Raw genomic sequence first — 26,221 nt, 5'->3', positions numbered from 1 at the left:
TCAAGCGAGAAAATCTTTCAGATATATTGAAGTCAGTTTTATGTGTTATTTCATTACGTATTTGTTATCTTGGGAGCACCAATGACCAGTTCCATTCATTCTTCCTTAAGTAAAAGGTTGTCCGCACCAGAAAGCCTATTAAAGTTGCCCACGGCCGAGTTAATTGTGTATTTGTCTAAATGTTCTACTAAATTAAGCCATTATTATCTTTTTCTGCGTTGAAATCAGACGCCTCAAAATTGCTAATAAAATTCATGCAATCATTACTAATCGTAACCAGTCATCCAATCTCATTCAAAAAAAAAGCCAAGCCGCCCCTCTCAAAAAGGAAAATCTTAATGTAAAACTCTCTCATCCGAAGTTTAATTATCGTTAATTTGTTATTTGAAGATCAATTGTTTGATCTACAACAGTGACTTAAGGATTCTCGAGCTCTCGCCATATGTAATTGAAAATCATTTAATCTAGAGGTTAATTGTAAAGCGAATTTTAGTAAGAAATTCAAGTGTAGCGATATAATTGTGTATAATTTGTGCCCTTAAACAAGGATGAAAAATGTATGAATTTAGTATGATTAAGTACCCATATCTGATGCCGATTAATTGAAAACCTCATATTGATTCAAATAATCGTCTATGCTTGTTTACCATGTAGTTATAATGTGTTGAAAAAGCTTTTAAGGTAATATGTATAATTAATTATAGGCAATACATATAGAAATATTATGATAGTTTAAGGTCTTCTAACCGCTCATCTAGTCCAGTAGCGTGGACGAGCTCACATTAATTAGCTATTAGCGAATTAAAAACATTAGTATTTTATCGTTAATTGTAAATGTTCAATTATAACTCAAATATTCCTATTTCAAGCGAGAATTGTCTATGAATTGCCTAATCATTAAACTTTAGTAGATTTATTTATGTTGAGTCATTAGTACGAAAGGCATCATCATCCCTTTCTAGAATACTCTATTTAAACAAAAATTGTGCAACCTGCGTCCCACGCGCAAAGAATATAATTTATTTCAACCATACTAGAAGTCAGTATGTTAATTAATTTTAGAGCTATCTATTGTTTGTTGTTCAGAAATCTCCTTAATTACCCGTAAGTTAACATCATTAAAGTAACAATTAACTTACTTAACTTACTTATGCATCATTTAACGGATTCATAAGATCATAACGCATAAATAGCTTATATTTTTCATATCTGTAATTTCTTGCTCTGTATCTTCATAATATCATTGTGGCATAGTGATTTTATATTTCCCATATAAATGTACAAAAGGTCTTTTACCTGTACTCTAAAACTCTTTCTGTGAGAGAATTAATTTTCATGTTATCTCGTAAGCTTTGCCATTTTGTAAATCAATTATGAAGGATTCATTATCAATTTCTATAACAATTGATACAAACTGATCAAACTAATGCTTGTAGCTATAAATTCGAAATAATTAAAGTAACAATATACATATGTAATAATAGCCGTCATAACATTGTTGCTAGTAATAATAGTATTAATATTGATGTTGCCAACAACATCCATGCTAATAATAATCGTATTGAAAACGATAACGTTTCAAATTAGGAGGTCTATAATATCTCGTACGTTATATTAATTGTATAGGAATAAAAGTGTGACAATAGTATTCTGTCTAATTCAAGGAAATTATAATTTGCATCACTAATTTGTTAAACGTACATCTAAAAGGTAGCTGTAATTTACACTTACAATATATTAGTCATATATGCAAAAGGTACAATCTCGAAACATCTGTTTCCATAGAATGGTTCCGTCAATGTAGGGACAAGAAACAGTTTAAAAAAAAATCTCAAAGGTTAGTTGTGTAGCTGAAGAATATATATATATACGTCTATATACAGATTCTTGAATTCTTTCATCTTCTGTGGTTTACCCCTCTGTAGAAAATATCGTATATCAGATCGAGGCCAAGCTGAATGTGTTAATGGTTTAGGGTAGTTTCTTTTTAAAAGAAAAAGAAAAAGTTAAAAAAAAAACGTATCGTTAAGTCTGAAAGTAGGTCAAGTTCATCTCTTATCCCTTAATGGTTTGTTTGGGTTCAGTAAGGTCAACTATGTGTCTACTTCCTTATTATGTTTCTTTAGATAAATAAGGATTTGGTAACTCTGTTTCCTTTTGTTTTTGTATCTTTGCAAATACAATTCGATATTGCTATCGCCTACGAATTATTTGGTCTCATATTATTTTAATTCTATAAGCACATTCGTCAGTTAATCTTCATAATGTTGGAAATTATTATTAAAAAGAAAATCATTTAAATTTACATGTAAAATATTAAGGTACATATGTAGAAATACTATAAAGGTTTAAAGAATTAATGCCTTTAGTATAAGCTCATATACATACTTTGTAATTGTCTATTAGGTATAGCGTATTGATTAGTATCCTTGATTTTATGATTCAATCCTGTAGTTTAAAGCTCACTAATCGTGTCATTTCTTAGTTTTATGTACTTATTATGAAATTGTCACTACATACTTATATGAGTTCTCTTATATTGAGTTAGGGTATGTTCTATTTCAATTTTAATTAACTTTAGTATGTAGTATTGCTCGAACATACAACAGTGTTGCAACCTACCATAGGTTAAGTCAATGTTGCCAACCCAAAGTAAAAACTCATTTAACATGAAAGTGTTGCCAACTCTCAAATTTAATTTGCCATTAGCCCTAAGTAAAAAAAAAATGTTTAGATTTGTCGGAGCAAACTAAAATTTTTTTTTCCTTAAGGGGCGTCGACTGTAGTGTGCCACACGCGCCATCTCAATTGGCGCCAAAATTTTTGCCACACTCCACAATTACTCAAACAATTAACGACAATTATTTTTCTAATTGCGTAGACAAGTTTATTTTTTCTAAAATCTTAAAACAAGGAAAAACGAGAGAACAGGGAAATAGTCATTCTCTTCGCGCATTCAAGTTCCTTCCAGCTGTCTTTATTTTTTTTTCTTGGATGAAATATTCTGTCTGCTTCATCCCTCCCAGCCAGCTGACTGTCTGCTCAAGAATCAGTTAAACCATAACCTTTCTCGTCTAGAGAAGATAATATTTCCGCCTACAGGAAAGTAATAGATTCCTACATTTGGTTATCACAACTCTTAAATAAATAGATACGACAGAATTAATCCGATTTTCATTTAGTTAACTTAAAGGTTAAAAAGGTTATTTTGCTAGCCAGTAATATATTCAATAACTCTGACACAGAGTCTCATCTTCCCGTAATACAACCACAAGTGTTCGATTATAAATTTGATTATTCACTCTGTTTTTGGACGTTTTAGTAATATAAATTGTCACAGACCTAAGTTATTATTTTTAAGCACACTTGCAAAGTTTGAACTTTTGAACTCTTGAAATTTTATTAGAAATATAATGTGTTTGGAGAGTCATTGTGTAATTAAAGTTGTCTTAGTAAATTGTACTATCTGTAACTAATAGTGACTCTTTGTACACATGAGGTCAAATGTTAACCTTCTCAGGTTATCAGGGTTTTTGTATCAAGAAATTTTCCCATGTAAAGGAAGCTTTTAGGATACGCCCTCCGCCTGCTTGCGCAGTCGCAGAAACTTAAATTCGTTTCATAAATAATTAGAAATCCAATCAGGTAAAACCCTGACTTACCCCTGCCTTCACACGTCCCTAACCTAGTGCCGTGTGAGAATGATAAGGACAAACAAAAAGTGAGGACATCTCTCTTTAGATGCAGTAAGTGATTGGGAGATTGGGGGATTATTCCATAGTTTTTCGAAGAGGCACGGGCTCACGCCTGTGGCCCCCTTCGGGGGAATTCCGATCACCTTTAGGAGTGGCACAAGCTCCAGCTTGTTGCTTCCTTCGGGTAAAGTTCCATCAAACTCCAAGACATGGACTTATCGTCCACAGTCTAACTTGGAACTACGCCGGAACGTTGACACTCTTGTTATAGCCCGTTCTTCGGTCGGGAGAAACTTTGTTACATCCCTCACCGACTTGTGCTATTGTGTCGGCAGTGACTGTTAACTTCCATCATACGGCGTAAGGACGGTATTCCTTCCACCACGGATATTTCATAAAGATTCATCATTGGAGACGAGCAGTGTGTATTATCACTAATTCCACCTTAAGTGCTCAACTGGACAGTACCTCTGTTCTCACTGTGAGTATACAGTCAACCTACAAACTTAGTTATTACTACTCAGATTCTGCTTACCTAATCTGAACTTTGGCTCTACAAGGATCTCTTTAAGATCTCTCATTAATTCAACTTTTGTGTACCTAAATGCTTCCTAAAACAATATTCGTTAACCTGTGCTAACGCTGAGTTACGTAGAAGACCTCATGTAGGAAAGTCACCCTGTAATGTATTCAGTCTACGGACTTATTCGAGCCAGCTAATAAAATTCTTCCTAACTCGAACTTGCATTGTTTACGTCATTCCAAAAACATTCTCAATACTTCCCTTTTGGTGAACGTTTCATAATTCTTTCTCAACATCTATATTAACGCCTCGTATCGACGTGCCCATGTTGTAGTCTACTGGAGAAGGCAGATGACCTGTGGAATGAAATCCTGTTGGACGTAGTTCGAATCTGGGAACTGCATTCACCATTCGTCTCACCTCTATTCCATCATCCATCCAGGAGAAGACCAGCCTGTGCGAAGTCCCAAATATTCCGAAGACTTCTAATCCCGTACGAAGCTCAGTGACGACCTTGTCTTACATGAAGTCCTGATCATCGTCCGTCTATCCTGCTCTTGTATTTCAGCCGCTCGAGGTACAAGTGAGAATTTTTATCGTAATAGTGTTTTTAGTGCTTTTAAGTGATTGTGCTACCTGGTGCGTACGAAACGGCTACAGCAACGTCGAAGATAACCCCGGAGTCGTCCCATCTCGACTTGGAGTGCCTGGAGGTAGGACCACGGACCTCAGGTGGGTTATCACTGTTTAATTAATATTTTCATGTAACTGTCATTTGCATTATCTTTTCATCAAGTCGCTTAACTGTAAAGGGGATCACCTCCCAAGTAGTTTCAAAATTACTTTGAAACCTTTTGTTGCTTAAATATCGTTTGTGTGAATTGCTAATTACTTTTGATTTCCTAGATCTCTTTTAATTCGAGCAGTAATCTCGTGTTTAATTGTAATGATATAATAAGTTTTGATATGCTAATTTGCTAAGTATTCTGAATTGGCTGATAGCAGTGGTATTCCAACTCGCTGACGCCTTCTCGCTGATATCTTAATACTCGTAATCATTCGTTCTCTTGTGTACTGACCACCCTCGTCCTCATTGTGACTAAAACCGCCTTGCTTTTGTTATTTGTATTGTTACGGGACCCTAAAGCTGTCCCCCTTGACGAGTGGTCATTCGATAGCCTGTTTGCTTGAGATGGACATCTGCGCCTTTGCGCCTTCACTCGGTTGTTATTGAAATTGTATGTCATTTAACCATCTATCATCCGAGCTGCATAGCTCCTCTTTGACACGGACTAATTTGAAGTCCCAATATAAACAGCCTTTTTCAAGGCTACCTCTTGCTATCAATATAAACAGCCTTTTTCAAGACTACCTCTTGCTATCAATATAAACAGCCTTTTTCAAGGCTACCTCTTGCTATTGTTCATTATTATTGTACTAATAACAACCTCCTCCACCAAGACATACTTTGGTGACAGATTGGTGGAATGTGCACGCGCAACATAATTGTTGTCGGCCTGTGACATGCGATACCTCGCGTCACGCACATAATTTGATAACCGAATCGTTGGGATATGTACCCGCTGACTTAAGTTGGTGGCTACATTGAGACTCGAACCCTGGCCCACATAAATAGTGGCCCTGAAATGAATTAATCTTGTTGTGATATAATTATCCTCTGGCGGTATATAAATACTTGTTGTTCTTGGCTATCGTTCTCTATATCGGTGTCTTCACACCCTGTCAGTACGCCCATAAATTAGTTAAGCGCTCGTGTATATAAAACCTATATTTTGAATTCTACCTGAGCTTACTTGGGAGCGTGAACAAACTATTCGTTGTTCTTTAAATGCAAATGATAGAATCGGTGTTCTACAACTTTCTAACACTGAGAATCCTACCAGTCCACCACGAAGGTCTAAGCTTCCCCTTGAGACCGTTCGTGGCCGCGACAATATATATATATATATATATAAATTTCCAATATCAGTGTCGAATCCATAATTTTCGGGGTCGCTATGATGAACAGTGACGTTTTCGATGTTGTTTAAATCCAAATTCAGCCACGCATCATGAGGGAGGAGATGGGGGAAGAAATATAAAAATGATCAGAAATAATCGATATCAGAGAGTGCTTTAAGTGACTGACTAATAGAACATATTACTATTTTTTTTTCTTAATTTAACCTAGGGAAGCGGGTAATTGATGCTAGTGATAAATTAAAAAAAAAAAAAAAGTTATTCACAAGTTATAGCCCCTTCATGACTTTTGGCCCAACCTGTAAAATTTGTTAACATCTATTGGCCGGTTTGGGAGTGGCATATTTCGAATTTTACAATTAGTATTATTTAAGTAACTCTCCTGAAGTAATGCATTAAGTCTTTGGAGCTCAACCTACCCCTTACGTACGCAACTGATTTGCAGACAATAGTACAGCGAAAAACAGGGAAGTAAAGTTCTCTTACAATGCGACAGGTAAGAGTTGACATTTCTTTCCCACTGTTTAAACAAGTTAAAACATTTTATTTTTAAAATTTTGCTCATATATATTACAAAAGCTAAAAAAAACAAAGTACGTGATTTATTATTTACAACCAGTGATAATCGTGTTGATGTATGATTTCTGAAACATAAACGATGGAAAACACAGTCTAAATGTAATATACACGCTGCTTGATCGTCGTTTGTTTTCGTTAGTTGTTTTGATCGATACACAGTGCGACAGCAGGCACGACGGTAGCAGTGTTGGTGCACCGTGCCAGCAATGGATTGATTTTCGTTACGTGTGAAGTCTTGGAGACAAGGGGGAAAAAAATGAAAACAGGATTTCAGCAGCAATTATCTTCTTCCTTAATTTTACAACAAAGATAGGACTTCGTATCATGCGATGCTCAGTCAATTGTGGTAAGTAAACTTTGCTTTTCTTTTTTTCCCTCTATGTTCTTCATCTTATCGTCTGCTTCCATCTGACAAAAATAACCCTTTCTACCCCCTGCTGAGTTAAGTCATTAAGTGAAACACTGACACTTGGTGGAAAAGTCTATTCTTTTTAAACAAGGAAGTTTATTGAGCGGCTGCAAACATAAGATAAAACAGTCTTTATGTCTTTTTAAACAGACGCAATGTCAAGGTTACGCCCGCTAGTTGTTTATTCTGTCTGTATACTTTATTATTTCTATTGTTTAAAAACATTTAGTAAGAAACTAAGAATAGTATTTTATTACTATTAATGAACTTCCTAATTATTTTAGTAATGACTCAGCAGCAGTGTTTTCATAAACGTTTTGAAGGGTCAAAGGTTCGATTTCAGTTACTATATGATCTACTGATAAAAATTATATATATGCTCATATATGTGTTTATGTGTGGCCGGCCTTAGGGAATGTGGGGCCCAAATGGGAATATTTTGGTAGGCCCCATATTCCCAGCCAACTTGCACCCACATTCACAGCCGTAAGATTATATCTTCTTTCGTGGCTGTACGGCTCTGAAATGGCAAGAAGGCTTTTAGGAGACCAAGACTTATAGGATTTTAGAGTTCTGGGCCTTTGACATCTATGGCCATGTTAGCCCATCACATTTTGAGGAATGACGTTCCTCAGCGAGCACACAATCCAGGGAAAGGGAAGGAAGAAAGGATTGGGGAAGGAAGGAAGCGGACCTGAGACCATTATGTAAGGTACCATCCCGGCATTTGCCTGGTGTGAATGAGGAAAACCTTATTCAGGATGGCTGGTTTGAAAAAGCTTTTCACACTTTTTCGACCGAGTGCTCCCATCGGGAATCAAAGCCGAGACCGCAGGTTTTCAATAGGATTTACCTCCATATGCGTCTATTTTCAGTCATTATTTTACAGTTCTGAGTTCTTCCCCCGCTTTATGTTGCCTATCACTGAGTCCCACCATCTACCTTGCGTGCGTTTCCCTTCCACTGTTACTTCAAATATCCTCCGGGGCCACTCTGTTTACATGTTCGAGTAACTGTAGTCGGTTTATTCGTATACTCGTAACTTATATGCAGAAACGTAGGGTCCATGAAGGCTATAAGGCTCAGCCTATCCAAATATTCATACATCAGTCTCAAATCATGTTCTAAGTCATTGATACAATGGATTTTTTAAAAATTACAATTGATATATTTTGTAATCCGTTGCGTTGTTTAAACATAAAGGGCCTTATGCAGAGTCGTTTTGATGCGTGATTAGAGGCATACTAAAGAGTTCGACTAACATATGTTCCCTGCAGTAGTCAGGTTTCTAGTATGACGCTAATTATTATGTTAAAACGACTCTGCATAAGGAGGAAAGCGAGTAGTCAGGGGTGCCCACAAGGGGGGGGTTATGACGCAAAGTGCGTCATTGAAATATTTGGGGGGGTTTAAAAAAATCTGTATAAATATGTTTGAGGGAGTGTAAAAATTAATCGAAAAGATTTTTTTCATGGAAGAACACCTACGGTTAGACAATTAGGGGGGTGCGTCGTGGACATAAGGGGGGGGCACCACTGGAGTAGTAATAGATTTTGTAGTAAAGCTCCTGAAACATCGCATTTGAGGCTATTTTTCCGTAGCCTTCAGCCCTTTTTATGGAATCAGTACAGTGGTTGGTGACCATTACTCACCCATTGCTCTTAGGAGACAAAAACTATTTAAGGAATACACAAATTCAACAGCATGCAACGAAAGGGGACGAATTCTAACGAAGCTGACTAAGGCTAGCCTTTCGAGTGTTCGGGAAGATAAAATCGACAGACATGGTCTTGTAAGAAACTATAAAATAGAAAGATTGTGAAAAACTTTACAGCTCTCATTCAGTAAGAACTGGTGACGGAAAGAAGCTTAAAAATATGTTGTGATGAAAGTATTTCTATTAATATACTAGGAACCTTATTCTGTACTGGTTTGCGTTATAGCAACGCAAAAATTTGAACTTTAGTTTGCGATAATCGGCATAAATTGCTTGATTTTTTTGCGATGCGTTGTGTTGCTATTCGCAAATTTGGCAAGGACAGATACAGATGTGGCCCCTGGTGAGTTATAGTTTCCTTTTAAAATACTTCCAATCTAAAAATAGCTATTTGCGTAAAAGCATATAATAGCACAATTGATTGTACAGTGCTGCACTACTGCTTTGTATTAATACGCTAATATATGTGTTGTTGTGGATGCGAACGGTTTCGGATTCGATTCCCGGTGGGGGCACTCAGTTGAAAAAGTGTAAAAAACTTTTTCAGGTCAGTCATCCTGAATGAGGTTTTCCTTATTCATACCAGGCAAATGCCGGTATGGTACGGTACCTAACACAGGTATCAGGCCGCTTCCTTTCTTCCCCAATTCTTTCTTCCTTCCCTTTCCCCGGATAGTGTGCTCGCCGAGAGATGTCATCCCTCAAACGTGATGGGTTAACATGGCTATAGATGCCGAAAGCCCAGAAATCAATTCCTAAATCCCTAAATGTGTTGTTGTGGATTAAGTATGTATCTATACGTGTAACGATTATGGCAAGTTTGAATCAATTACTCACAAAATACGAACAGCATCAAAGAGTTGGAAGGGTTACAGTATACATCGCGTAAACGAGTTTGGTTTGTCACTGTATACATAACATGAGAACTGAAGCTTTGGGAATTTATACTTATATATATAGGCTTATATCCGTTTTTACTTGTTTCTTTGAAGTAGTAATACAATGTACTTTGTCAGTTTTGTGTGATATGTGTGTGAGTGAAGTGACATATGTAAACCTACTACAGCAGTGTTTCTCAAAGTGTGCGTCGCAACCCATTGGTGGGTCGCGGGCCGTTTCTTTTGTAGGTCGCGAGAAGTTTTCCTTTTAATTATTTTATTTTTTTTTTGATGCAGAAACATATGTTGTAAAGTAAGTACCATTCAGGAAGTGAATATTGAAAGCGTTAATTAACGAGGTGAAGAGTAAGTAGCATTGCTTTGAGAATAGTGTGAGCTCTGTGTTACCTTTATATGGAAAAATTAGAATTATGATTTACAAAATTGAAATACCATCATTACGTAGAATGACAATGTGTATTTGAATAAAAGTAGGTGGGCCACAAAGTACTTTTTAATGTTTAATGTGGTAACAACAAGTTTGAGAACCACTGTACTACAGCATTATCGTGGGGGCGCGGTGGCTCAGTGGTAGAGCGTTCACCTCCGGTGCTAGGGGTCCCTGGTTCGATCCCATCTCGCGCCGTGTGGACTTTGTGGTGGACAAACACCGTGCTCGTGGGTTTTCTCGGGGTTCTCCCGTTTCCTCCACTTTCTTCCTTCCACCATTTCATTCATTTCTCATCTTCACCGTCTCTTTTAGCCTAACCGGCATAACCGTGGGACGTAAAAATTAAAGATTTCATTTCATTTACAACATTATCGCGAAACTTAGTGGACCATCTCATTGAGAACGAGACATATTTCACCCGTCTCACATTAGAGGAAAAAGTCGAAACAAAGAATAACGACCCACTCCCTCTCTTGCTTGTGGAAAAATATGAAAAGCAAGTAAAACATTTCCAATCTACATGGTACCATACAAGAGTATCCTTAACTGGAAGTGCACAGAAATGGCGGTGGTGGGGATTTCAGTTCACTTTACTCCCATACATACATTGAAGAAACTTAAAGTTTCATGGGACTGACAGCGATCTCAAGGGGACTGGGTCCCTGCTAGCCATCCCTACCAACGGGTCTGATTTCAGCCTATCCATTTCAAAACATCACGCTACGTTACTGTGTACATATGTAATGCCATCTTCATTGTTGTATAGGATAGATCGTATAGTTCGTAGTTGTACTTTATTCTACCGTACACTGTAAAAAATTACGATCACATTTACTGACCAATTACCGTCAATTCTGTCTGCCAACCGATTACAATAAAATTTACGGTATTAGTCTTAAAGTTATGGTAATAGGGCATAAATACGGCCTTTTATGACCTATAACCAATAATTTTACATTAATACCGTACATTTTTAGAGTAATCGTTCGGCAGCCAGAATTGACGGTAAATCGGTTAGTAAATGTGACCTATAATTTTTACAGTGTATACTGGTTGTCTTTTAGTCTTGTTGGTCTAAATATCATCCACAGAATTTTCTATTCGAAGCTACCTAGAACCTGTTTGTCTTGTTCTCGAAATATCCAGCGCTCTAAACAATAGACAATTTGTCTAATTACTGTCATATATAGTACAGGTTTTGTTCCCCTGTGTACTGCTCTTGATTGGAGGTTCGGTAGCAGAGCGAAGTTTAAAGTTTGACTAGTTGAAATGATCGTTCTTCGCATGGGGAGAATATGTTTATGGCAGATATTTGAATTTCCTTTCCCCTTATGATACGCATTTCAATGAAAGTAATAATGATAAAATTCGATAAGATATTCTACCTTTGGCGTGAATTTTGAAACGCACTACTCTTTTAGAATAAGCCGTTTAGTCAAAGTAATATGATAAAATCCGAGCTTGAAGTGCGTATTAACTATTCTACAAAAGTGATTTCAAACGATCAGCGTTTTCCCATAAAACCGGAAAATATGAAATCGAAACTAATCACAATCGTTTAGAACATTTTATTCCAGTTTCTCAATCCCCTATACCGATTTTTCTTTCGGCTTAAACGGCATCGGTAGTATCACTATTCATCTGAGTGGCCCCGAAAACTGTGGATTCGACACTTATATTTTTATTTTATTATTTTCACATATCACTCGTTCCGATCTCTATCGTTAGGAATGTTATGGGTGTCTTGCTCATACTTGGGGCTGAACTTAGGCTTAAATGTAATCAAAAGTGTTAATATTCATCTAAGAAACCTCGAAAATTGGATTCAACACTAATATTTGTCGTTTTCGATTTTTGTACATCCTCACCCTTAAGGGCGCTAGTGGTGTTTTATTCCCACTGAAGGCTGAGCTTGGACTTAAACTCTGTCAATCTTTATCTCAGTGACTCTGAAGACTATGAATTCGACACTAATATCAGTTGCTTTTGATTATTTTTACATGTCACCTCATTCCTATCCTACTAGGGTGCCAGGAGTATTTTACTCCCACTATATATTTTTCAGCTTATAACTCATATGTATACCACGTTTGCTTGAAATTGCTCAGGCGTTCTAGTTATGCTGTGCCATGCATACATATATTTTTATATTGAAATATTATAGAAAATATCCCCTCTCCCTCTAAAATGGAAATTTTCACAAACGCCGGGACAGGTGTCCACTTATTTTTAATAGCCGAATTATATACTGAGTTTCATCTTTCTAACTTGACGTGCTCGTTAGATATTGTTTTTTTTTTTTTTTTTTGTTTATTTTTTTTTACCACTTTACCTTCCTTCTGATACGCTATATGGGAAAACTAATTTAACAAAAGCCTTAAGTTACATCAAGGTACCCTCATGTACCAAAAATCATCAAAATTAGTCCAGCGGTCTTGAAGGAGTTAACTGCAAACATGTTTACATTTCATTTTTATATATACTAGCTAAAATGCACGTTCTTTACATAGGAGAGTAAGGTTAATGCAAAAAGTTTGAAAATAAAGAAATTAGTGTAAATAACTAAGAGCAACATCTTCGGCATTGCTCATATGAAATAAATAAATAACGAATATTCTCGGGCCAGCTGACATATCCCTCCTTGCCTAAACTTTGCCGTAAAACTCATCAGGACCGTCACTATTCTCAGCGACCACAAAAAACTATGAATTTGACATTAATATCAGTCGTTTTCGATTATTTTTTCATGCTACACCTTCTCAATTTTATCCTTAATGTTGATAAAGGTGGTCTTAGCCTCACTGAGAGCAGAATTTGGACTTTGAAGCGGGATCAGAAGTGTCACTATTCATCTCAGTGACCTCAAATCCTATGGATTTGACACTAAATTTGGTCATTTTTTAAAATTAATTTTACATGTCGTCCTTCCCACCCCTATGAACCTTACCTCCAGAGTATTTTTTTTCAGATAGTAGGAAATATGAGTATCAAGTTTGGTTGAAGTCGCTCCAGGCAAGGGCGCCCATGTTATGGTTTTCAAGAAAGGGGGGAAAATATAAGCGAGGTTTCAAATATAGTTTCAAATTTTGCTATAACTAATGTAAAAATTCTATTGGGCTTTCGATATTCCCAAGTAGGATTTTCTCTTAGGGGAAGGATAGTGCCCCACCTTGCCCCATGATGGGCGCCCTTGGCTCCAGGCGTTCCAGTTATGCTGGAACATATAACGCACACACACACACACACACACACACACACATATATATATATATATATATATATATATATATATATATATATATATATATATATAGCTATATAATATTAAGAATTTTGCCATTGGAAGGTCCTGAGACTAATGAGCATTTCTTTCTCTTCTTCTTCTTAATTTTCAGTTTGGACATGGAAGTGCTTCTCGATTTTCAGCTTCCTCTTTTAACTCCCAATATTTTCTTCTATTTTTCAAATCATCGATCACTTGTGTTTCTCTTCTTCGTATTCCTCACTTTCCTTCTATGGCGATATGAATAAGACAATGTTTTCGCAAGATGTGTATATATGAAATATTTTCATGCTTCATATTGGACAATCCGCACATAAGCACTAAACATTATTCGGCGTAAGCTCTAAACTGCGATAAACAAAGCCACGTGAAACTAAATCTCGCTGATTTGCTGTTGTTCTACCGACGCTTGTACTCCTCCGCAAAATAGTTCATGTGATTGCATTATTACTTTTACTATGAAGCTTCATATAAAACTGCTATATTATTATAAATGACAAAAATATAATACGGATTATTTAATAATACTGCAATCGAGTGTGGCTAATGAAACAATAGAAATAAACACTAAGCATGCGAAGTAATTCTGGCGCCAACCAGGGGTGTAGCCACGGGGGGGCCCATCGGGGCCCGGCTCCCCCAAATGAGTTCTTGGCCCCCCCAAATGACCAGCTTATAAAACATAATCGTAAGATTACCTCGCTTCAGTCATTTAAAAATAACAAAGTTTACATATAATTAATAATTTTCGGTAAAATAGTATGGAAAATACAATTGTACCATACCGATCGAAAAATAGTGTGGTATCCAGGGGCGTCGTTAAGGGGGGTAAGGGTGGAGCTCCGCCCCAAAAGTTCTCAATTTCTTAACAAGTTGGCAAATTAAAATACCTAGTTGGCAATTTGAAGAATGCCGCTTTGTTCGTGCTGCAAATCATTTCAGTTCTTTTATAGACTTGGCATAAATTTTGTGTAGTTTCCTATCTTAAAATAAATTGATATAATCGTTGAAAGCTTCTTTACTTGTTGCAAGTGATCAGTGCCGAATTTACTTACAAGCTATAGCTTAGGGCCCCACTGTCTTGTGGGCCCCGGAAACCTGAAGAAAACTGGATATCCATTTCCAATGTATAAAAAAATCAATCAATAAAATAAAATTTACATATACGTAGGACGTAGCAACAGTACTTACTGTTGTGTAGGCTAATATGATGTAAGTAATGGGGCGTTTACACTTAGTCGATTTGCGTTCGATTCAGTTGAAGTGACGTCACTTTCAACTTAATCGACCGTATAAACGGGACTTCAACTTAATCGCTTGTTGATCGAAGGTGGCTAATCGACTGGCAACTGAATTGAAAGACGTTCTATTTTCTGTGGTTGAAATAATTGAACACATCCATCGATCTGATTCGGCCTAGTTGCTTCGATTTAGTGGCAAATGCATCGAGTCGATTTAGTCGTGCGACTAAATCGACCAAGTGTAAACGCCCCATAATGGTGCCCCTTCTGCTAGGCTGCTTCCTAAAATATCATTAGTTTATCCATTTCTGTATATAGGGTGCCTACTTTCACCTGGACACATAAAGGGCCCCATTACCTTCAACAGCTTAGGGCCCCACTAAACCTAAATCGGACTCTGCATGTGATCACACTTCACTTTTGTTCATTTGATATTCCTAAACATTTTGAAGAATCTTTAATGAAAAATCGGGAAATTGTATCACTGACAAAAGCTAAATAGACGTGGCGTGCAAAATTGAAACAAAGACAGACAGAAGAAGCGTTTCAGTTGCAGGTAGAGCATTGGACACAAAAGCATTTGATACAAGAGCGTATACAAGACAACACGAAGATTGTGGAGATTAATAAGAAAATAATAAGAATTAATAGGCCTATTAATATGATCACTTTTTGTTCAAAGGGAAAGGTCTATTCACACACAAAGCAGACACGGTTACACAATATATTCACTCTGGTATCAAAATCTAGTTTCCTTTGATATTTTACTATTGGGAAAAAACGCTTAAATTTGTCAAATTTACATACTATACATGGTAAAAAGTTTATACTAACTAGTCACTGACTTGTTCTTATTTTATTAATACGGAGGAAAACAATAGATTATTTCAGTTGTTTTGCAGTAAGACTCTATTTACAGGGCTTTTCGAGTAGAGAGAACTGAACAAAATGTGTTTTGGGAATGGTATCACAGTAGATTTCTGGGGGCGTTGTTCGTTAGGGAGAAAAGCTACAATGGATGTCAAGCAGTGCCGTGCCTTGGGATGGGGCGATCGCCCCGGGTGCAGATGTAAAGAGGCACAAACTTTGGGAGAAAAATGCATGTGCGTACACATGTATAAAATGCAGGGAAAAAAGTAATTAAAAGTGCTCAAATTCAAGAGAAAGCATGGTTTAATTCTGAAAATTTTCTACCGCTTCGCGCCAAGCATGGTGGCGCCTCGCGGCTGGTCTCTCCATCTCACCCATATGTACGGGGGCACCGTCGTATACTCTCTCCCCGGGCGCTGACTTACCACGGCACGGCACTGGAGTCAAGTCATTTCGTCGCTTCCGCTGTGAACCTAAGTGCAAGATTTCAAAAGCCACATTTTGGGGCTCAAAACGTCTGCTGGGTAAAAAAAAAATTTTTAAAAATTGACCGGTGTGTGTTTCAGTTCATTTTCATACAAATATGTTGCCTTTCCTACCTTATTGAGCTGAGCGAAGCGAAGCTCTTATACTCGGGTTAGCCGTTTGGTTGTCCGCGAACTCCTCCTAGACCGTTTGGCCGATCTCAACCAAACTTAGCACGCTGATAGAGTATGTCGTGCTGAGTGACAACATAGGTCGAAATCAAAAATCTGATGTACTCCCATGCGCAAAAAATATTGCGCGTATACTGTAACTCACATTTTTTCGCAATTATTCCATTTTCCATATGTTTATTGGTAAAATTCAGTTATTAGTACGTGGAGATAATAGAAAGCAATCCATCTAAGGAGATATTTCCAAAAAATATAATAAAATAATAAAAATATAAGCAAAAAACAAAATTATGTTCGGTTTTGTGTATACTGGCAATAATGTTTTCGAGGGAATTTTTGGAGTAGCACAGCACGATTGCAGAGGGAATAACAAGATTAGTAGGAGAAGACCTGAACCAAGGAATGGAAATTGGAGTAAAATATTGCATTTATTGGCTTAAATCTAGGGTGTAAATTGTCTGCCAAATATAAATTAGCTTCTGTAAGCAAGATGTTATGCGAAAATATATAAACAAAGAGAAAAACTGTTGTCTTAAGTTTGGAAATGACATGCTCTATAGCCATGAGCATTTATTTCTTAAGAAAAAGATCGGCAACAAAAGAAAATCTGTGTGGTCAAGTGGGTAGTGTGACGGACTAGTAATTCTTATACTGTTTTGACACCAGATCGAATCCCATCCGGTCCTGTTCAATTTTTTTCTTTACAAAACATTGTAGAAAGTGTATAATTTTTATGTTAATAAGAAACGAAATAATATAATAATGAAATAACTTTTTGTTTTTCTGATGACGTATTTTTTCAGAATTAGCTTACTATTTATTACTAATAGCGATTGTTTTTAGTTTATGGTATGGTATGCTTAACCGTTCCCTCTCCGTTTTTACACAGCTTCAACTCACTGCGAGTGTCTGTGAGTCAGGAACAGAAAAAAAACAAAACAAGAGCAACCTGCAGCTTACACACAGCGTGAGGAACACAGTCACAGCGATAGCTCGTTGTCATGAAGAAAAAAAACTGTTCTAGTGTTTCTGTGTGTGTGTTTCTTTTTAAAGTATTGACTCTCTCTCTCTCTCCTTTTGTTTCATATCCACAAGTGCAACAAATGCAAGTCTGTGTGAAAAAAAAAAAAATCAAGAGTGCTTTCTTTAAACAAAAGTAAATTTTACAGCTCTCTTTGTGAGGAACGCGAATGCTTCCAAAAGATGCCATGAATATTAACTATAATCGTACCAAATTATACAGTAGCATGAAAAACTGATAATAAAATGATGTAACATGCATAAGCTTTTTTTTCTAGAGTAACCACACATTAAACATAACAAATTAAATTTTTGAGATTACAAATTATCACAGTACGTGTCGGTGTAGGCCTATTCGTTTTCACATTCGAGCGACGAAAGAAGAAAGTGTGGTGATAGTTATAAAAACCGAATACTAGATTTCAATAAATTCAAGTTACATGGCTCCTACATATCGAAAAAAATGATTTTTCGATGTCTGTCCATCTATTTGTCTCTCGGTTCGTCACGCTTTTACACGCACTCAAATAGAGGCCATACTGTTCAACTTATCTGCACCGAATTCTAGACATAACGTTTTAATAACAATATCTTTCGAATTTTATGTCCTTCGACACCTAAAAGCAAGGGTAATTTACTGAAGGATTAAAATTTAAAATAATTCAATTTTCTCAAATAAAAAAAAAGCTGTGACGATTTTATTTACTTTTGATAAATATATATTTTATTAACAAATCTCCACCACATATGAATATTTTTTCTGAAAAAATATATATGGTGTAATTTACTGTATGGGATGCGTTCTTTTTGCACAATTTTCTCAACCACATTTCATAAATAAACGTATCATTAATTACCTAACGATATGACAACTCGTTCGAAGGAGTAGCTTAATCTTAGGGTGAGCTTTCCCCCGATGGTTTTCCCATTAACGCCTCAGGCAATTTTGTTCATATTTCGTAAAGAAATATTTCATTAATAAACTAACATAGAGCATAAATAGTTTATTCCGATAACATACAGAAGAAGTGGTTTTCTCAAGGGTTGATTTTTTTTGGACAATTGTCTCAGTAATAACTGAGACAAATTTGTTCTAATTTCAGTAAAAATATTTTCTGTAATAATCTTACAATATGGTATAACTCGCTTGTTCCGAAAAGAAAAATCCAAAAGAGAGAGTTTACTTTGACAGTGAAATTTTTCCCGACGATTTGCTTAAAAATTACTCGATATACTGTCAAAAGTACAGATAGAAGAGTTTCCCTTTGGGGGTAAGCTTTTCCCGATGACCTTCCTAAAAACAACTCAGGAGATGTTTGTTGTTCATATTTTATAAATACGTGTTACATAAATAACCTAGCTATATGGTATAATTCCCTCATCCGGAAAATCTAGAAATGGTATATTACTTTTGACAGTAAGTTTTACCCTGCGATATTCTCAAGAACGACTCAGGCGATTGTGTTTGTATTTCATAAATAAATGTTTTATGAAAACACTAACAATATAGCATAGCTCGTTTGTACTGAAAAGATCCACAAGGGATAATTTATTCTTGGGGATGACTTTTTGCATAATTTTCTCAGAAATTACTCAGACGCTTTTGCTTATAGTTCACATACAATTATATCCTTTATAATTCTAATATATGGATCAAGTTATTTCTAACGGAAATATGACCAATGGGTACTTTACTTTTGGGCCTGAAGTTTCTTCTAGCAAAGTTTTCCAAAACATTATTTTATTCGCAATTTCCCAAATAAATGTTTCAATAACAGTTGCAGCCTAACATAAGTCAGTGTAAAAAATTCGAGCGAGAAAGTACAGTGCGTTTACTCCGTACCCTTTCTTAAATATATTTTTAAATGTTACACCTAATCGCAATTTTCCGAACAAAATCGAAACTTCTTTTTAAATGTGCCTTGTTGTGGTCAAATGGTTCAAGTGCATTGGTTCTGGATTAGATTTCCAGTGAGAGCTAGTGTATCTTCATCCAAGAGATGTGACACGTCGGTGCAAAGAAGCAAGTGTTTAAATAAGCCTAACCAAGCTAATCAACAAAAGAAATAATACAAGTTACGAAATTATCGTAGAAACGTTGTTAATATTAGGTAGGTTCGACTGGAATGTCCAAACAATTGTCAATTCCAAAGGTCTTTGTTTTCGTCCGGCGGGAGCTCATGTGGTTCGGATTTCACGTTAATCAGTAGGTCCACGTCTCATATACCCTCGCTGCTGAAAGGGACGATAAACTCAAAATCACATCACACATCTTTGTTTTCGCCTTTGTTTTAGCTCATAAATGTCTCAGTCATAAGCTCTTTAGTGGCTAGCGTACGCGCCTTTGGCGTGGAAGACCCGGCTTCGATTCCTGGCGAGAGCTCACGTGGTTCGGAGTCCACGTTAATCAGTAGGCCGACGTCTCATATAGCTTCGTTGCTGAACGAGACGTTAAACTCAAACTCAATGTCTTTGTTCATAAATGTCTTTGTGTATGGTTTTGCATATACGTGGCATGGACATTAAATTTTGATTTCTACGCCATATGTATCTAATTACATACACACCTATAGAACGAACACAACAAACTTGGAATATCTACATTGTTTGCGTATGGAAAATAATCACGCTCTACTGTACAGGACAGCCGTGTGTATGGAATTCCATACACATGGCAATCAACGTATTAAGAAATGTATAATAATAAGAATTATTATTATTATTATTATTATTATTATTATTATTATTATTATTATTATTATTATTATTATTATTATTATTATTATTATTATTATTATTATTAATAATAATAATAATAATAATAATAATAATAATAATAATAATAATAATAATAATAAACAGAAAACGATACGATCACACACAATTTATAAATATAAGTTAACATTTAATAAGCATATAACTGCAATGGAATTAAGTTGTTTCTCTCTCTCCCTGAACGCTACAGCCCTTATTGTTCTAAGGCGTAGAAGAGAACTTGTGGCACCCACGATTTGGGGCGGTGTGTGGTCACAACTTGGTATCCCTTTGTTGTTAGTCCTAGCTTTCTAGACGGATGCAGTTATTACCGGTAGAATATACAAGCAAATAGACTTTTGTATTACTATTAAAGTAAATAATTACACTCATTCCTTCAATGTGATACTTGTGGTTGCTTAACCGTATACAGACAGCTGATCCATGAAAAAATCGTTAATAATAATAATAATAATAATAATAATAATAATAATAATAATAATAATAATAATAATAAATAACAGGAACTCGACAAATATTCTTGCAAATAATAGGAAAAAGTTTGCGTCACACTGTTCACTTTGCTGGACACACCAGTGTGGCGCGTTATACCGATTGTGGCACACTGGAATATAGGGTATGTTTTTTTTTTTTTTTTTTCAACTATTCCAACTGCTTCAATTGAAATGGATCTATAATAATAAGAGAATGAATTTAGTCTTCTTACCCTTCAATTTAGAAATAAGGTTCGCGAGAATTTCATAAAAGAATAATATACTCAGAATTGTATATAGTAGTTTGTTTTATTCGAAATTACATACCGGTACTTCCTGCAACCGTTTTTTGATTGAAATGATTTGAAATGAAATTTTTAAGTTTTACGTCCCACGATTATGCCGGATAGGCTAAAAGAGACAGTGATGATAAGAAATGAATGAAATGGTGGAATGAAAAAAGTGGGATAAAACGGGAGAACCTCGAGATAACCCACGCACACAGTGTTTGTCCAGCACAAGGTTCACTTGGCGCGAGCATAGATCGAACCAAGGACTCCATGCACCAAAGGTGAACGCTCTACCACTGAAACACCGTGGTCTCTGAAATTACTTATGGAACTACCGAGAACTATGCTGTAATATTTGAATGTGCTCCAAGTTTACAATAATTAGTTTAGTTAAATTCATTATTAACAATTAAATAATTGCATTCATTATTAACAGGTAAATGCTGCTGATGCAAAGACTTAAATCTAGCGATACCGCGAGCGTAAGTATTAAACAGAGGGATTTTAAAGAGCCCCCTGAGCTGGGGGCCCTGGGCTCCATTGGCTCTGCCCTTAATGCTAATGCCTATAGATTATAAATTAAAGGGGACGGGCCGAGTCCGTTCTAAAAATTCCGGCCCGTGCAGACCTCTAGCTCCTGTGTATATGCTATCTGAAAATACAGTAGAGTTTCGCTTATCCGACATAAAACAGGCAGGCAGAACGCCGGATAATATGGATGTGTTAAGGAAAGACCTATAAAAAGTCAAACTATGATATAATTTTACACATTACGCATCTAATTATCATCTTTGCAAGAAACAAATATAATGCATTGACTCAGTGATATCCAGCGTGAGGTCCTGGAAGCTGTCCCTTACCAAACCTCAAGCACTTTTTAATAAACCTACTTTTTCCCTTTTGAGTTTTTTTTTTTTTTTTATGTCAGATTACTTTGAGTCAGTGTCCAAACTGTGGACAATGCGTTGTTGTTATAATTCTAACAAGTAACACTTCCCAAGTGTAACACTCCGATTTTGATAAAATTTGGCAGGTAGATACTATACATAAAATAAACAAATAAGTGCTTTTTTATTTTTTATTTTTTATTTATTTATTTATTTATTTTTTTTTTTGCTGAAAAACGGTTTTAGGGGGCAAAAGCCCTCACCCAAAATTTGAAAGTTCACGCTCGAAAGGCAAAAACAAGTGGACCAAAGTGAACGAAATTGTGAACAGATATTGCGGACATAAAATTAGAGAATACGTGTTTTGTATTTTCCTGGAATAAACGGTTAGGTGGGGCACAGATCCCTCCAAACCTTTGATCATGAAATATCAAAAGTGCTAATAACAGTATGTCAGAAGTGCCTAAATTTACATGAAGAATTGGAACAAAACTTTGTGTTAGGACAATAAGCAAAAAATAAACAAATTCGGCTTTTTTATTTCCTGCGAAAAAACGGTTTTAGAGGACAAAAGGTCCCCCCATGAATTTTGAAATTTGACGCAAGAAAGGCAAGAAAAAATGTACCGAACTGAATGAAATTGTTCACAAATGTTGTAGAGGTAAGATGAGGAAATACGTGCTTCGTATTTTCCTGAAAAGAGAAGAAAACCTTTTGAGTGGACCGAGGCGTTGAATGTCGGAAGGATTGGACCGAAGCGAATGAAATTGTCTGTAGATATTGGATATGAAAAATAAAGCCCTCGTGTTTCATAAGTGTCTCCATCAGATTTCTTCAAATTTGGCAGATCAACAACAAGCACAAACAGTATAGCGTATTTTGTAGTATTTCACGAGGCAACTTTAACCCTTACAATGTTTTTCCGCATAAACAAAAACTCGTGCCGATTAATTTCCTGTTTGCTGTTGATGTGCCAAAATTGATAGGGACATCTTTAAAACACGAAAGTCCTTATTTTACATACAGTCTATACAATATCTACACACAATTTCATTTTCTTCGGTCCACTCCTTCCTGCACTTTTACGGTAATATTAACTTTCTTTTGGAGGGGCTCTAGGCCCCAACACTGTTTTTTCATACAAATTAAAATGCATTTCATTTATTGTTTTGCAAATTGTCCCTATACGAAGTTTTGTTGCAATTCTCCATACTCTTTAGGAACTTCTGACGTATACATACTTATTTGCACTTTTGATATTTCCTAATCAACAGCTTAGAAGGTCCGAGCCCCACTCAATCGCTTTTTTCCAGGAAAATACGAAACACAATTACCTCGATTTACGTCTAGAATATCTGTGCACGATTTCAAAATTGGAGGGGGGGAATTCTGCCCCCTAAAACCAATTTTTCGCAGAAAATAAACCCTTTTTTTTTGCGTATTGTCCCTACACAATGTGTCGTTCCAATTCTTCATGTCCTTTAAGCACTTCTGACATACTGTTTTGGAGGGGTCTGTGTCCCACCGAAACGTTTTTTTTTTTTTTTTTTTTTAGGAAAATACGGAACCCATATTCCCTCATTTTTCGTCTACAATATCTGTGCACAATTTCATTCATTTCGGTTCACTTCTTCTTGCCTTTCGGGCGTCAACTTTCATCATTTTGGATAGGGGATTTTGTCCCCTAAAACAGGCATTCGTTTAGTTTTTGCGTATTGTCCATACACAAAGTGTCATCGGAATTCTTCGTCCTTTACACACATCAGACATATTGTTACTAGCACTTTTGATATTTCATGATCAAAGGTTTGGAGGGGTCTGCGTCCCACCTAACCGTTTTTTCCAGGAAAATACAAAACACGTATTCCTTCATTTTACGTCTGCCATATCTGTGCACAATTTCGTACACTTTGGTCCAGTTGTTTTTGTCTTTCGGGCGTCAACTTTCAAAATTTTGGGTGAGTGCTTTTGCCCCCGTAAAACAGTTTTTCCGCAGAAAATAAAAAACATGTATTCGTTTATTTTATGTGTAGTATCTGACTGTCAAATTTTATCAAAATCGGAGTGTTACACTTGGGAAGTGTTACTTGTAAGAATATACCGTAATGCCATTGATACCAGGTGGAATTAAAGAACACTTTTAAATGGGATTACAATTTCGTTTCCGGTCTGTTTATAACATTACTTTATTAGAACGATACACTCATTGCCATTTGCTATTTTTGTTATGTGATATACGTAGCAGACAGTTTTCCTTACATGTCTCTAGAAAATATTTTTCGATTTCGTGTGAGTTAGAATTAAGTTTGACCGGTTCATAAATGACAAGTAAGAAACGTTTAAGAGAAATACAGAACTGTTGCATTATTATTATTATTATTATTATTATTATTATTATTATTATTATTATTATTATTATTATTATTATTATTATTATTATTATTATTATTATTATTGATATTTTTGAAACATTAGAATTACGTGCTTACGAGGATTCGTGTCGGGTCCCCTCCGAAAAGAAAAGTTGGATATGTGCCTGCACTGAATGATAGACGTATGAGTCAAGGTATAGACGAGCGTGCTAGGCGATCGAGTCCGGAGCATCAAAAACAGACTAAGACCACAACTTGCAGTTCTTCTTGCCGATTGATGCTGCTTTTTACCTGCTATGATATGTCGGATAATAATGTGAAATAAACGAAGGTCAAGACCATGGCGTATTGGTGTTTCATGCACCTAAACCTGTAAAATATTTGTGCCGAAAACATCTTTCACTCACTAGCTAAATTTGAGGGTATGATCGCTCATCTTCCCTTATAAAGTATAGTCTTATAAAGAATATATATAGCACAATAAAAACCTTAAGACCAAATTCAATGATTTTCTATAGTTTTCTTTTTTAATAACGGGAAACTTATTCATTTCATCACGATAAATCACGTTTGATACTAAGATGTCTGTTTCTGACTATATATATTTTTCATACTTTATTGGAGATATTTTTTTTTCAAGAAAAGAGGATGATAAAGGAAGCTATACAACACCATAAACTGAAAGCAATCGGTATTACTAATAGTACACTAATTCTAAATAAATACGTCATCAGAGGAAACAAAAAGTTATTTCCTAATTGTATTGTTTCAGTTTTATCAACATAAAAATTATACACTTTCTACAATGTTTTGTAAAGAAAAAAAATTGAACAGGACCGGATGGGATTCGATCTGGTGTCAAAACAGTATAAGAATTACTAGTCCGTCACACTACCCACTTGACCACACAGATTTTCTTTTGTTGCCGATCTTTTTCTTAAGAAATAAATGCTCATGGCTATAGAGCATGTCATTTCCAAACTTAAGACAACAGTTTTTCTCTTTGTTTATATATTTTCGCATAACATCTTGCTTACAGAAGCTAATTTATATTTGGCAGACAATTTACACCCTAGATTTAAGCCAATAAATGCAATATTTTACTCCAATTTCCATTCCTTGGTTCAGGTCTTCTCCTACTAATCTTGTTATTCCCTCTGCAATCGTGCTGTGCTACTCCAAAAATTCCCTCGAAAACATTATTGCCAGTATACACAAAACCGAACATAATTTTGTTTTTTGCTTATATTTTTATTATTTTATTATATTTTTTTGGAAATATCTCCTTAGATGGATTGCTTTCTATTATCTCCACTTACTAATAACTAAATGTTACCCATAAACATATGGAAAATGAAATAATTGCGAAAAATCGTGAGTTACAGTATACGCGCAATATTTTTTGCGCATGGGAGTACCATCGAGGAATAATCACCGAAAAACGCTTGCATAGACTTAACATGGGGAAAAAGTTTTCACGCGATTTTTTTGTCAACAATTAAAAATGGCATTTATTATTGCATAATGGCCAGGAATGATTACGTAGTTTAAGCTCGCTCAGCTCATTTCATTGCATCGGGTACATCCATTGCATTGCTAGTTTTTAATCCTGTAATTGCTTCTTTCGAAAGTAAAACAAAAATTGCAATTCTTTCTTTCTTAAGTCAAAGCATTACATATACCGCTGTATGTTACTTATGTAGCTCACAGGGCCGCAACTATGGGGGAGGAAGCGAGGCACGTGCCCCGGGCGCGTGGTTGGAGGGGCGCCTAAAAGGGAGGTTATATATTAGTATTTTTTCTGCCGGTATTTAATATATTTCATGAGAGTGCGAAATCATGAAATCGAAGTGGGAGGAGACGAGGACTGAAGTTAAAAAACTTTGCGCACTTTTATGCTTCAAAGTTTCGATATAGAAAGTTCACGTATTTGGGCATCCAGAAGTAGTAAATTATACAAAGTTAGGAATTACTAGTATACCGCTGATCACTAGTTCATCTAATAATTAAATATGAAATACACGTTGATTACATATGAATTACTTTGGAAACTTCTGACATTATTTCAGTGTATTATCCCCCCAGCAAGGATTTAGTGAGGGAATTTTGTCCAAAAATATTT

At 35.9% G+C, this 26,221-nt stretch overlaps 1 protein-coding gene across 1 annotated transcript in view; it reads left to right on the top strand.

Moving 5' to 3' along the window:
• Window positions 1–6,932: 6,932 nt before the first annotated feature.
• LOC145664690 (uncharacterized) overlaps window positions 6,933–26,221 on the top strand; it is an 87,138-nt gene continuing 67,849 nt past the window's right edge. The window contains exon 1 of the mRNA XM_081731551.1: window positions 6,933–7,123. The gene's annotated coding sequence lies outside the window, so the exon portion shown is untranslated. The remainder of the gene's footprint in view (window positions 7,124–26,221) is intronic.

This window comes from Thermobia domestica, chromosome 11, assembly GCF_964235325.1.
Source record: "Thermobia domestica chromosome 11, izTheDome1.hap1.1, whole genome shotgun sequence".
Taxonomy (NCBI): Eukaryota; Metazoa; Arthropoda; class Insecta; order Zygentoma; family Lepismatidae; genus Thermobia; species Thermobia domestica.
This window is presented reverse-complemented; position numbering and strand designations above follow the sequence as displayed.